This window comes from Hydractinia symbiolongicarpus, chromosome 6 (genome assembly GCF_029227915.1).
Source record: "Hydractinia symbiolongicarpus strain clone_291-10 chromosome 6, HSymV2.1, whole genome shotgun sequence".
NCBI classification, from domain to species: Eukaryota; Metazoa; Cnidaria; class Hydrozoa; order Anthoathecata; family Hydractiniidae; genus Hydractinia; species Hydractinia symbiolongicarpus.
In genome coordinates this window covers 16,804,047-16,818,014 of record NC_079880.1, presented here as the reverse complement: position 1 = coordinate 16,818,014, position 13,968 = coordinate 16,804,047, and positions in this window count along the sequence as shown.

Genomic DNA, 13,968 nt, shown 5'->3' with positions numbered 1-13,968 from the left:
TAGCTAGCTAGAGCCTCACTTATTGCTATTCTGTTTGGTATAAGAGCTTTTTATCCTAGCCAACATTTATTTTTATGTTGAGGCTGTGGCTATTTAAAAAGTGAAAGTATAAAAATGCAGTTTGGCTACAACAATATTCTTAAGCAATACATAATTTTTATGCTAAATGCAGTTAGCTAGCTAGGTATAGCTACATATTTTATAATTTTTCTGCAAACTTTTTCTGCAAATGAAATGGCTGAGCGATTGTTTTGGCTGGACGAGTAACGACAGGCTGTTCCCTGTGTTTTTATTTAAACCGAAGTTGCAATGAACATTTTTGGAAAAGGGTAATACGCCTTATGCGCCTGTTCAACTGTGTTTAACTGTACTAAGCGGTTAGCCCAGTGTTAAAAACAGACTGTTTTTTGTAAAAGGCTGTTACGCCTATGGGCATGTGCAACACCGTTTACCTGTATATACTAAGGTCAGCCCACCACTGTGACAATTAATTTTTAAACTTTCTTGGGAATCACGCCTGGACTAACCGCTCAGCCCTGTGTCTGCGAGAAAGTTTTTTTCAAAAGGGTATTATTCCTATACGCTGTGCAACACGGTTTAACTGTACTAAGCGCTCAGCCCAGTGTCACGATTAATTTTTTAACTTGCGCAAAAAGTTATTCTGCAAAATGAAATAAAATTGACGATTGTTTTTGCTATGATGGAGTAACAACACTTTGTAAACTCTGTTTTTATATCAGTTATCGTTGCGGGAAAGTTATTTTTTGAAAAATATGTTACAGTCGCACACTATAATGGTGTATGCGCTTCAAAAGATTAACGACATACTGTATACCTGTACTAAAAGGGCTCCACCTGATCGTGTGGGACAGTTTACGGCTCTTATTAAGCGCTCCACAGAGTGTTCAATGCCGGATCACACCTTTACTTGTGGCTTAACCCGGCTTTTCGACGCCGGGTTTCCCGGCTAGTCTCTATAATAATAGCCGTAGTCTGTCTGTCTCTGCGCGTACCCCCCGCTGAGTTAGAAAATGATGTTACGGAAACACGAATATCAAATGCGATATCTTTTTATCCACTTTGTTGCGACGATTAAATTTAAAGGACGGACGAACCCGTGGATTTTTCTACGGGTTAACGACTAGTCTCTATAATAATAGCCGTGATCTGTCTGTTCGTGCGTCAAAAGCGACTTGTGTTAACCACGCACGAAATACAAAATGCGCAGGGACGAGAAACCCGTTGGGCCCCCACCGGCACAGGGACAATTGCCGCTAAAATAAAGGTCCAATAGTAAATAGTAAGTAAGTAAATACATTTATTTGTTAAGTTAGATTACAAAAAATAAACTTTTTAAAAAAAAAAAAATTGTCTAGAGTATAAATAATGCAATAATCTAACCTAACAGGAGAGCTAGTCAAATAGATAAATCTAATCAAGAACTAGCCCCCCTGTCAACAAAAAAAAATAAATAAGATAGACATATATATATATACGTAGTAGAAATAAATTAGACAAAACAAACAAAAAAAAAACACAAGAAAAACAAACAAAAAATCAATAAATGAAATAAGATAGACAAAAATTAAACAAAATTAAATAAAAAAAAAATATAGCTATATATATACAAAAAATGAATAACTAATTAAACTTAGATTTAAATTTAAGTGTAGCAAATAAATTATTAGTTTATATATATTCCTTATAAGTATTTACTTACCAATTGATTTGTAATTATTTTTTTGCACTGGTTTTTGGATAGTGATGACAGCTTTTTATCACTGTGTTGGTTATTAATTGTATTCCAGCAACGGATTGATTGATATTTTATACTATAAATTCCATACCAAGTGGTACTAACATTTGGAAGTATTAGGTTATTGTTTGATGCATTTCTAGTATTATGGGTATGAGTATTTGTAACCAGAGTGAAAATGCCTTGCAGAGGTTTAGGCAAATTTTTATGATAATGATCATACGCAAATAAAAAGTCTTTCAGCTTAATTGTGTCAGGAAAAGTAAGTATTTTGGATTTATTAAATAATAGAGAAGTAGGGCTGTTTGCAGGTTTGAAGTTCATAATTTTAATTGCTTTATTTTGAAGGGAGATAATTCTATTCAGGTAGGTGCTTTTGTTATGTCCCCATATTTGACATCCATAAGTTAGATGTGATGAGAAGATAGCATGATATATATTAGTTAAAATATTATAGGAAACATAGTGTCTTATTTTAGATAATATCCCAATGGATCTGGATAGTTTTACTTTAAGATTATCTATGTGTATATGCCATTTTAAATGTTTGTCCAGAGTGATCCCTAAATATTTAATAGATTCAGAAGGTAAAATTTTATGGCCATTGATTTTTATTTTGATATCATAGTCAATAGATTTGTTTGGATGGGTAAAGAGGATGATTTCTGTTTTACTAGTATTTAGGGATATTTTGTTGGCCCGGAGCCAGTTGCAAAGGAATCTTAGATCAAGGTTTAATTGCTTCCTTATTGATTTTAAATTATCACTAATTGTCAGTAAGTTAGTATCATCTGCAAAATGATGGACTGTTGAGTATTTAATTGCATTGTTTAGATCATTAATATAAATTAGAAATAGTAAAGGTCCAAGTACAGACCCTTGGGGTACTCCTATTGTTATATTTTGGACATTTGAATCAAAACCATTTATTGAAACATATTGTTTTCTGTTACTAAGGTATGATCTGAACCAGGAGTTAGATAGTCCTCTAATTCCATAATTTTCAAGTTTTTTTAAAAGGATAGTATGATCAACAGTGTCAAATGCCTTTTGCAGGTCAATGAATGTTCCACATGCAAAGTTGTTGAAATCTAAAGTTTCTCTTATTTTCTCTGTAATACTGAAGAGTGCATTATTAGTGGAATGATTTTGTCGAAAACCAAATTGTAGATCATAAATACAATTGTGATAGTCTAAAAAATTGTATAATCTGGAGTGCATGAGTTTTTCAAAAATTTTATTAATATTAGAGAGGAGTGATATTGGGCGGTAATTGTTACATTCTAGACTAGATCCTTTATTTTTATATATAGGTATAATTTTTGCAATTTTTAAGTTATCTGGATAGATGCCAGTCGAAAATGATAGATTTATTATCTCGCATAGGGGTGTTGATACATTGAATTTAATAAGTTTAAAAATATTGCTGGGTATACTAAAAGGTCCGTTTGTTTTATTTTCATTTAAAGAAGATATCAGTGGTATTATTTCATTTTCAGTAGTAGGATTGATAAAAAAAGAATTGTGATTTGCGTCATTAAGGTAATTATGGAATGGTTTATTAGAAGGTGAAATTTTATTTTGAAGTTTTACTCCTACTGTGGAAAAATAGTTATTAAAGCAGTTAGCAATATCAACAGGATTATTGTTAATTTTATTGTTAATTTTTAGGCTAGTAGGAACAGTGGATTTCATTTTGGATATGCTAATAATGGTTTTGATTCCGTCCCAAGTTTTTCTAATGTTATTCGAGTTTTCAAAAAAATATTTTTGATAATGTTGTTTTTTACTTTTTCTGATCAAATCAACAATTAAATTTCTGTATTGTTTATAATTATTGTGTAACATATTTTTATAATTATCATTCTTTCTGTAATTTATGAATTTTTTCAGTAATTTATCTCTTATAGTGATAGATTTACATATTCCTTTTGTAATCCATGGTTTAGATTGTTGCTTGTATTGTTTTTTTGACATCTTCTTTAAAGGTATATGCTTATCTAATAATTGGTTTATTGCATGATTAAATTTATCAAATGAATAATTAGGATCATTTTTACTCAGAGAAATTTCATTATCCCAATTAATTTTAGTTAGGTCAAGTAGAAATGCTTCTTCGTTGAATTTTGAATAGTTTCTTTTATAAATATTTTGCTTTTTAGAATTGGATTTTATGTTCAAATTTGGAACCAATAAAAATTGAGGTAAATGATCAGATATGGATGAAGTTAGGTTTCCTGAGACACAATTGGAAAATTCAAGACAGTTCGAAAATATGTTATCAATTAGCGTTTTAGATCTTGGTGTTATTCTTGTTGGTAGTGTAATATGTGGTATACAGAGATTTGAAAACAAATTATTAATGAAATCTGAACTTTGATCGTCTTTACTGATGTTGAGTAAATTTATATTAAAATCACCAGATATAAAAACACTTTTGTCTTCATTCATAGTTTTGTTAATTATTGGTTGAAAATAGTTAGAGTTAAAATCATCAATTGACATTCCCGGATGTTTGTACACACAGCCTACAATTGTATTTTTTTTACGAGGACTAATTATTTCAATAAATATAGATTCTAATTCTTTAGATTTGTATATATTCAGATCATCTCGAATCTTACAATTAAAGTGATTGCGTACATATAATAATGTCCCTCCTGCACTGGATTCAGTGGGAGTGTGGAATAGTTGATAGCCTTCTAGATTAATATCGTAGTTTGGATTCAAATTTTTCATAATTTTTGTTTCAGTAATAGCTAAAATGCTAAAATCAAAATTTAAGATATTTAATAAGGTCTCAAGATCGTGTTTATGTCTAGATAAAGAAGCTATATTCAGATGGAAAATAGAGAAGAAATTTTCAGATTTAAATTTTGACGAACAGAAGTCATTGATATCATAATATTGACATTTAATGGTTGGATTATCATCATCATTAGCTTTATTCATGTTGGATGACAAATAGTTAAATTCTTTTAGAAGAGCCTCGATATTTTCTGAAGGTGTTATATTAAGTTGAGAAGATGTGTTACATTTAAAATTTATGTTTTTTGAATTGAGAAAAAATTGATCATTATTTAGATTTTGAAAAGGTAGTGTTTTAGCTGTGCAATCAATACAAAACCATGGTGTTGTGGACTGTTTTAGTAAATTATAACTGGTATTATCTAAGTTGTTACATTTTATATGAATCCAGTGGTTACAAATATCGCATTGAATTGCTCGGTGGTTATTATTAACATTTTTTTTGCAGATGTTACAGGGAAAATTGGTCATAGGTTGTTAATTTGTATAAAAGTAAATAAGTGCTACAGGAAAATAAATAAATAAATATTAATAATCAAAAAAAAAAAATAAATAAATAAATTAATATATAAATTATATATAAATTAATATATATATATATATATATATATATATATATATATATATATATATATATATATATATATATATATATATATATATATATATATATATATATATATATATATATATATATATATATATATATATATTAACACACAGGAATGCTGGAAATGATGAACGACTGCATTTGTAATTGAGTGATAAAATTATATTTATTTAAATTTTCGTCTGTCTACAACAGACTTCATCAGATTTTCTGATGAAGTCTGTTGTAGACAGACGAAAATTTAAATAAATATAATTTTATCACTCAATTACAAATGCAGTCGTTCATCATTTCCAGCATTCCTGTGTGTTAATATTATTTTACATTGGAGTTTTGACCTGACTGGAAAGATTTGGTTTTATATATATATATATATATATATATATATATATATATATATATATATATATATATATATATATATATATATATATATATATATATATATATATATATATATATATATATATATATATATATATATATATATATATATATATATATATATATATATATATATATATATATATATATATATATATATATATATATATATATATATATATATATATATATATATATATATATATATATATATATATATATATATATATATATATATATATATATATATAAATAAATAAATCACACAAAACACCAAAGGGAAGCTACTTAGTAAATGTTATTCTCACGAGAATTAAACTGGTGGTTGAGTGGACACAAAACACACACAGGGGAGTAAATAAGTTGGATGAAAAGTAGTTTTAGCTTTCAGATTATTAGCTAAAATAATAAATTGGATAATTCTAGAAGTATATACTATATATATAGATGCAAAGAAAGGGAGAAAAACAAAATCAACAAAAATGCAGTCTGAAAGTTTACTCAGCACAAGGTTTGTCATTATGGAAATTTAAAAATGACGGTTCACATGAATATAATAGACCAAAAGCGCACCGTTAAATTCATAATGGTAGAGACAGTAAAAAAGTATCATAAATAAACAGATAATAAGTTAGGTTAATACAAATTCAGTTATAGAAATTAAAATCAGGAAACATTCCTACTAATTCATATACATTGTTTATTTTTGTTGGGCGATCATTTTCATTAATTTTTATTGAAATAGATCCTTTCCAGGACCAGCATGCATGTATTTTAGCTTTTGTATACAGTTGACGACACATTCCAAGTAACATTAAGTCATATTGGCACAGGTTATCAGAAATAAAAATATCAGAACTATTCAGGTTAGGAGAAATTGACGTAAGATCAGTATCCTTTAACTTTTTTCTACGTTCCAGAGCAGTCTCACAGAACTTCCGGTTTACAAATCGAATTATTGTTCGCTTTGGTTTGTTATGTTTGCGCTCGTTTTTTGTTAATGGAAGTCGATGACAAGCTTCAACATCGTTTACGTTAATAGAAAGATCTAACCTGTTTAGAATATTTATTGAGGTTTCTTCTAGGCATTCATTGTCGATTTCAGACGGAATACCAGAGATTTCAATATTATTACGGCGTGAATATCTGTCTTGTTGAGCCATCAAACTTCGCATGTTGTCCTCCAATTCATCCATCTGTTCGTAGTTTTGGGTTTCAATTTCCTTGATATGTTTTTTGAGTCGTTTGTTTTCATTGAGAAGGCGATTGATGACATTATTTTTCAGCTCTTCTATGCTGTCTCGTATGGACTTGAGATCGTCCAACTGCTCAATTTCTTTATTATTGAATAACAAGTTTACCAAAGATTCTTTATCCATTTTGTTTATATCAGTTTTACTTTTACCAACAAAGTCTCTAAGTTGGATGTGAGACATACTCCCCTTTTCGTGCCTGCGGCTACAGCTTCATTTGGAGCGCGGTTGAAACGTGACCGCACTCAACGAACTCAAGTCAACTCAACTCAAGGCTTAAACTCAGGGACCTAGAAATAGTGTGAGTTTTTTTATCTTAAACTCAGGAACCTAGGAATAGTGTGAGTTTTTTTATCTGTAATCAGGAGCGGAGTCTTATATAAATGACCAATCAGAAACTAAAGCTCTTCTTATTTCTTAGCAACGATTTTTACGTTATCAGTCCGAAATTTGGCAAGCAGATTGAACCAACTCATTTCTGGAGAAAGAAAAGTTTCTTAACTGTTTGCTTTAGTTTTTCTTTCTGATACTTCTATTTGTATTCTAACAAGATTGCAGTTTCTTTTACTTTTATATTTGTTTACATGTTTATTCACCTATACTTTATAGTTAGCTAGCTAGCTACTAGCTAAGCTACCTACTCAGCATCATCATCATCATCATTCTCGGCTTAACGTCCGTTTTCCATGCTAGCATGGGTTGGACGGGGTATATTAATGACCCTCTTCCAATCTGATCTAGACTGTGTTAGATCTAAACTCAACTTCCTCTGTATCAAGTCTGTCCTTATAACCTCCTGCCAAGTCTTTCTCGGTCTGCCTCTGGGCTTTGCCCCAGGAACTATCAAGTCTCTACACTTTCTTACCCAATTATCCTCCTCCATTCTTTCCAAGTGCCCCAGCCAGTTCAATCTTCTTATCTGGATAACATCTTTAAATCTACAGAGACTTAGCCTGTTTCTCAGCTCATCTGCTGAACTCTTTCTATCTCTCAGACTGGCGTTACACATCCACCTAACCATTCTCATATCATTCCTTTCTAAACGGTCAAGATCTTCCTGCTTCACTGCCCATGTCTCACTACCGTACAACATAACACTTCTTACACAGGCCTCATATGACCTACCTTTTACCTTAATTGACAGGACTCTGCTATCTCTATAATAATAGCCGTCGTCTGTCTGTCTCTGCGCAACATGGCAGAGCAAGTAGCGAGACCCGCCGAAAATCCCTGCGGCCCTGCAGCTTTATTTCGAATCCCCGGCAGACCCCGTTTTTTTACCGGCCTTGCTTTGCCGCTCATTGTAATAAACCAATCACGAGGCTCCATTTTCACTAATGACCAATCCAAGTGCTTCGCGGCCTCAACATGCCGACGGGAGGAAACATGCTACCCCTACGAAGGCCATTTTGGTTTGGAATTGATGGTGTAAAGTTTGTAGGTTTCCTTTCAATCCTCCTTATTTCTTCTGAGTACTTTTTATCCTATAGGATTATTTAGTTTGTTTTCACATGTTAAGGTGAATATTTCATCACGTTTTCTAGCTACGTATAAATCTTAAACAAACCAATTTTAAGTTTTTGGCTAGCTACAAAACGTACATTTTGAGGCAGCTAGCTATAGCTAGCTTTATTTATTCCTATACTTTTAAAGTTTTTATTCAGTTTGGTATATTATTATTTATTTTTATGTTGAAGTTGGGTCTACCTAGCTAGCTCCTTTTTTAGCTACATCCTGCTAAAAAGTGAAAGTAGCCAAATGCAGTTTGGCTGCAAGTGAAAGTAGCCAAATGCAGTTTGGCTGCAACAGATAGATAGATAGATGTGCATATTTTACATGGCTAGCCTCACAAATATTGAGGGATATACCCTGTCTATTATTTCCAGGAGGGGCCATGGCTTAGATGGAGAGTCCTAGAGTATTTAATGCTCATTTTGAGCGACGCAGACCCAATTAGGGCCCGCGCTCTACTATGCAACTCCCGGCAACATCCAACGCCCCCCACACAGTGTGCCATCTTCCCAATTTCCCTCACATGGGTTAACCCGGGGCTATGGTAACATTCACTCGCCCATGTTGAATCGCCGTCAAGAGGAATCGAACCCCTGTCTCCCGCACAGAGTGCGAGAGCTATAACCACTAATCTGCGGCGCCACAATTCTTAACAATTCTTATGCTAAATGCAGTTGGCAGCGGCCACTTTTATTACTGATTTAAAAATTTATTATGCAAAATAAAATTGCTGAGTAATTTTTTAAACTGAACCGGGTTAATGCCAGGCTGTTCACTGATTTCTTTTAAAACCGAAGCGATAAGGATTTTTGGAGAATGGTATTACCCCTATGCTCATGTATGACACGATTCACCTGTTAAGCGCTCAGCCTGGTGTTAACGACGGGCTGTTTCCTGTGTTTTTATTTAAACCGTTGTGATAAATTTTATTTGGAAAATTATATTACGCCTGTTACTCATGTATGACACAATTTACATGTTAAGTGCTCAGCCTAGTGTTAATGACGGGCTTTTTCCGTGTTTTTATTTAATCCGTTGTGATAAAGTTTTTTTACCTGCAATAAACATTCAACCTGGTGTTAACAACAGGGTGTTTTGTGTGTTTTTTATTTAAATTGAAGTTGCGATAAGTTTTTTGGGGAAAAGGCTATTATGGTTATAACGCATGTGTGACACCATTTACCTGTACTAAGTGCTCAGTCCGGTGTCATGATTAATTTGTTAAGGTTTACTGAAACGTACTCCGCAAAATAAAATAATATTGACTATTTTCTTTTCTTATGACGGGGTAACAACAGGTTGTAAACTGTGTTTTTATTTCGGTTAAAGTTGCAGTAATGTTATATATATATACATATATTTTAAAAAGTACATTACAACCGAAACACTATAATGTTGTGTGAGCTTTACTCAATTCACGACATATTCTGCATACCTGTACTAGAGCACTCCAATTATGGAGTTTTTTTAGTTTTTTTATGGGGTAACGACTGGATTTTTCCTGTGTTTTAAGTTAAACTGAAATTGCAGTAAAGTTTTTTATGAAAAGGGTATTATGCGTTCTCGGCCCACTGTCATCATTAAGTTTTGAACTTTTACGGAAACTTATTCCGCAAAATAAAATAATATTGCCCGATTGTTTTTGCTATGGCGGAGTAACAACGGTTTGTAAACTGTTTTAATTCAGCTTTTGTTGCAGGAAATTATTTTTTTTTAAATATCTTACAGTCGCAACACTGCAATGGTGTGTGCCCTCCACTTGATTTCAACATACTGCATACCCGTACTAAAGCACTCCACCTCACCGGGTTGCACAGTTTGCGGTTCTTATTAAGCGCTCCTCAAGGCGTTCAACAACAGTTACTTGTGGCTTAACCCGGCGTTTCGACGTCGGGTCTCCCGGCTAGTCTCTTTAATAATAGCCGTATTTTGTCTGTCTGTCCGCGAGAGCCGCGTCCCGTAACGGAATCACGAAATTTTTATAATGCGCACCAATACCAAATGCGATATATTTTTGTCCACCCTTTTGCAACGGGTGAATTTAAAGGACGGGCGAACCCGTGGATTTTTCCACGGGCTAACGACTAGTCTCTATAATAATAGCCGTCGTCTGTCTGTCTCTGCGCAACATGGCAGAGCAAGTAGCGAGACCCGCCGAAAATCCCTGCGGCCCTGCAGCTTTATTTCGAATCCCCGGCAGACCCCGTTTTTTTACCGGCCTTGCTTTGCCGCTCATTGTAATAAACCAATCACGAGGCTCCATTTTCACTAATGACCAATCCAAGTGCTTCGCGGCCTCAACATGCCGACGGGAGGAAACATTCTACCCCTACGAAGGCCATTTTGGTTTGGAAGTGATGGTGTGAAGTTTGTAGGTTTCCTTTCAATCCTCCTTATTTCTTCTGAGTACTTTTTATCCTATAGGATTATTTAGTTTGTTTTCACATGTTAAGGTGAATATTTCATCACATTTTCTTAATCTTAAACAAACCAATTTTAAGTTTTTGGCTAGCTACACAACGTACATTTTGAGGCAGCTAGCTATAGCTATCTTTATTTATTCCTATTCTTTTAAAGTTTTTATTCAGTTTGGTATATTGTTCTTTATTTTTATGTTGAAGTTGGGTCTACCTATCTAGCTCCTTTTAGCTCTACCTCTGGCTAAAAAGTGAAAGTAGCTAAATGCAGTTATAGGCAGCTAGCTACAAATTTTATTACTGCTATGAAAGCTTATGCTGAAAAATAAAATTGCTGAGTATATATTTTTTTAACTGAACTTGATAACGACAGGCGGTTTCCTGATTTTTTTTAAACTGAAGTCGCGATAAAGTTTTTTTAAAAATGGTGTTATGCCTATACTCATGTGCGACACAGTCTAGCTGTACTAAGCGCTTAGTTCGGTGGTAACAACGGGCTGTTTCCTGTGTTTCTGTTTAACCGAAGTTGTGATAACGTTTTTTACAGAAAAAAAGTACACACTGTTTACCTATACTAAGCGCTCAGCTTAACATTTTTTTGAACTTTTCCTGGGAACATTCCCTGAAAAATAAAGAAGGTTGGCCAGCTGCTTTCGCTATGACGGGGTAACATTGAATTGTAATCTGGGTTTTTATTTTACCTAAGTTGTTGAAAGTTATTTTTTGAATAGTATATTACACCGGAAACACCATAAAGTTGTGTGCACTTCACTTGATTTTCTACACACTATATGGCTGTACTAAAGCGCTTTACCTGAATGTGTGGCACAGTTGACGGTTCTTATTAATCACTCAATCTGGTGTTGCTGGGTAACACAGCTACTTGTGGCTTAACCCGGCGTTTCAACAGAGTGTATTCTGTGTTTTGTAAACCAAAGCTTCAATAGTTTTTTTGAATAGGGTCTTAAGCCTAAACGCATGTGTCGCACGATTTACCTGTACTAAGTGCTCAGTCCAATGTCACAATTAATTTGTTAACCTTTACTGAAACTTATTTCGCAAAATAAAATAAAATTGACCAATTGTTTTTCCTATGACGGGGTAACAAATGGTTGTAAATTGTGTTTTTATTTTGGCTAAAGTTACAGTAGAGTTATATTTTCAAAAATACACTACAGCCGAAACACTATAGTGTTGTGTGCGCTTTACTCGATTAACGACATGCTGTGTACCTGTACTAAAGCGCTCCACCTGACCGTGTAGTATAGTTTACGGCTCTTATTAAGCACTCCACATAGTGTTCAATGGCGGGTCACACCTTGACTTGTGGCTTACCCCGGCGTTAACGCCGGGTTTCCCGGCTAGTCTCTATAATAATAGCCGTCGTCTGTCTGTCTCTGCGCGGACCCCCGCTGAGTTAGAAAATGATGTAACGGAAACACGAATATCAAATGCGATATATTTTTATCCACTTTGTTGCGACGGGTAAATATAAAAGACGGGCGAACCCGTGGATTTTTCCACGGCAACGACTAGTCTCTATAATAATAGCCGTATTCCGTCTGTCTGTCTGTTCAAAAGGGTTACCGATATTTCTTTGATTTTTCCGCGATTTTTAGAAACCAGGGGGTTGTTTAATTGCAAATCTTGTTATTGATTAAAATAAATTTCAAAAATTAATTTATTTCTTTAATTAATTGAATTACTTTAATTTATTGCCATAAGTAAGAAAAATAAATTTAGTGATAAAAATGAATGCATTATTTTAATACGCCATTTTTAATAATAATTACCCTCGTGGCCTTAATCGCCGTTTTCGCTCAGAGGCTTCAGAAAACAAATGGGACAGTTTACTGATAGTTTTACTGACTTTGTTTTGACTGCTCGCGCATAATACACCAATTAAAACGCTTGATTGTTTAAAAAACCAATCCAAGACTTTCGCGGCCTGGGCATGCCAACGAAGAAACATGAGGACCGAAACATGATGGCTGTTTGTAAGTCTGTTTTACCTTTTTGTCTTCTATATATGGCGCGCCTGAGGGGACAAAATTAAAAAAACCCAAAAAATAAACAAAAAAACTTTTTTCCAAGAAAAAAACATTTTTGATATTAAAATATATTAAAAAATACGAAAAAAAATTTTTTTTCGCAATTTTTTTTCTTTTTAGTTGAAAAAAATTATTGAATTTCCGCGCCCGAAGGCGTAGGAAATTCTTTAAAACCGTCGTTTTTTCTTTTGGAGCATTTTTTGAGAAAAAATCGACCCTGGGATTACACGTTCCTCCGTCACAGATGTAAACTTCGTACCCAAGCTCCCTAACTACTGGGAACTCCTCTAAATGACGTTTCAGGACAAAATTTGTTTTCGACAAAATTTGGCACAGTTAACAAAAAAAAGTATGCTGAACATAATGGTGATATAATAATTTTGATTTTTTGCCACCTTAAATGTCATTTTAGGACAAAATCGGTCCAAAAATTAAAACTACTTCATTTTCAACAAAAATTGGCAAAGTTAACAAAAAAAGTATGCTGAACATAATGGTGACATCGAAATTTTGATTTTTGTCACCTAAATGCCATTTTAGGTCAAAATTGATTCAAAAATTAAAACCACTTCATTTTTGGCTAAATCTGGCACAGTTAACAAATAAAGTATGCTGAATATGATGATGGTACAAAAGTTTGATTTTTTGTCACCTAAATGTCATTTTAGGCCAAAATTTGTCCAAAAATTAAAACTACTTTATTTTCGACAAAAATTGGCACAGTTAATAAAAAAAGTATGTTGAAAATGATGGTCACAGCAAAATTTTGATTTTTTGTCAACTAAATGCCGTTTAAGGGCATAAACGTTTCAATCGCAAGACTTTCAACCATGAATGATAGGCTGTATTTTTTGTTAGCAATTTATTTTAAAATCTGAGTTTATTATGACACGTTTCGTTTTGTTTGCGTTTGTTGTAAGATATAATGTCAATTGTGTGCTTTATCTTCAGAGGTTCATGCACCAAACCTCCTCGAATGTTTGGCACAATAACACAACGAATTAGCAGGTTTTCATCAAATATTTTGGTAGCGAGCGGAAATTCTTAGAGCCCCCAGGGCTTCTTGTTACTTTTTTCAAAAAATGTTTTTTTCTTTTTTTGTGGCACCTGTCAATCAATCAATCAAAATTTCGACAAGTATGACTGTTCGGCATTTTATTTAAAATTCCGCGCAAAA